Below are 1,695 nucleotides of genomic sequence, written 5' to 3'. Positions count from 1 at the left end.
AATGGTGCATTTTGAACACACAAAAAGTCAGGAGTTCAAATAAGTTTTAAAAAATGAAATCCCTTTGTAACAGACGAGATTCCGGATGAAATCCTGATACTTTGAAAGGGATTGTCCGTTTTGTACACGAAGTGCATCCAGTTTTTGCCGTAACCCTCTCAACTTTTTTGCACATGCTATGTGGATGAAATGATGATATCATGCCAACTTTCAACCTTTTCAGAGTTCATTTGAAATGGTTTTCAATTTTAGGGTCTTATAGCTCAAAATAATTAGTAAATGCATGAAAAATAACAAATGAAGTCAGAAAGGATTGAAAAATGATGATGTGGCTTTGAATGGTGCATCTTGAACACACAAAAAGTCAGGAGTTCAAATAAGTTTTAAAAAATGAAATCCCTTTGTAACAGACGAGTTTCCGGATGAAATCCTGATACTTTGAAAGAGATTGTCCGTTTTGTACACGAAGTGCATCCAGTTTTTGCCGTAACCCTCTCAACTTTCTTGCACATGCTATGTGGATGAAATGATGATATCATGCCAACTTTCAACCTTTTCAGAGTTCATTTGAAATGCTTTTCAATTTTAGGGTCTTATAGCTCAAAATAATTAGTAAATGCATGAAAAATAACAAATGAAGTCAGAAAGGATTGAAAAATGATGATGTGGCTTTGAATGGTGCATTTTGAACACACAAAAAGTCAGGAGTTCAAATAAGTTTTAAAAAATGAAATCCCTTTGTAACAGACGAGCTTCCGGATGAAATCCTGATACTTTGAAAGAGATTGTCCGTTTTGTACACGAAGTGCATCCAGTTTTTGCCGTAACCCTCTCAACTTTCTTGCACATGCTATGTGGATGAAATGATGATATCATGCCAACTTTCAACCTTTTCAGAGTTCATTTGAAATGCTTTTCAATTTTAGGGTCTTATAGCTCAAAATAATTAGTAAATGCATGAAAAATAACAAATGAAGTCAGAAAGGATTGAAAAATGATGATGTGGCTTTGAATGGTGCATTTTGAACACACAAAAAGTCAGGAGTTCAAATAAGTTTTAAAAAATGAAATCCCTTTGTAACAGACAAGTTTCCGGATGAAATCCTGATACTTTGAAAGGGATTGACCGTTTTGTACTCGAAGTGCATCCAGTTTTTGCCGTAACCCTCTCAACTTTCTTGCACATGCTATGTGGATGAAATGATGATATCATGCCAACTTTCAGCCTTTTCAGAGTTCATTTGAAATGCTTTTCAATTTCAGGGTCTTATAGCTCAAAATAATTAGTAAATGCATGAAAAATAACAAATGAAGTCAGAAAGGATTGAAAAATGATGATGTGGCTTTGAATGGTGCATTTTGAACACACAAAAAGTCAGGTGTCCAAATAAGTTTTAAAAAATGAAATCCCTTTGTAACAGACGAGTTTCCGGATGAAATCCTGATACTTTGAAAGAGATTGTCCGTTTTGTACACGAAGTGCATCCAGTTTTTGCCGTAACCCTCTCAACTTTCTTGCACATGCTATGTGGATGAAATGATGATATCATGCCAACTTTCAACCTTTTCAGAGTTCATTTGAAATGCTTTTCAATTTTAGGGTCTTATAGCTCAAAATAATTAGTAAATGCATGAAAAATAACAAATGAAGTCAGAAAGGATTGAAAAATGATGATGTGGCTTTGAATGGTGCAT

The sequence above is a fragment of the Triticum aestivum genome, chromosome 6D (genome assembly GCF_018294505.1).
Source record: "Triticum aestivum cultivar Chinese Spring chromosome 6D, IWGSC CS RefSeq v2.1, whole genome shotgun sequence".
NCBI classification, from domain to species: Eukaryota; Viridiplantae; Streptophyta; class Magnoliopsida; order Poales; family Poaceae; genus Triticum; species Triticum aestivum.
Note: the sequence above shows the minus strand (reverse complement) of the source record.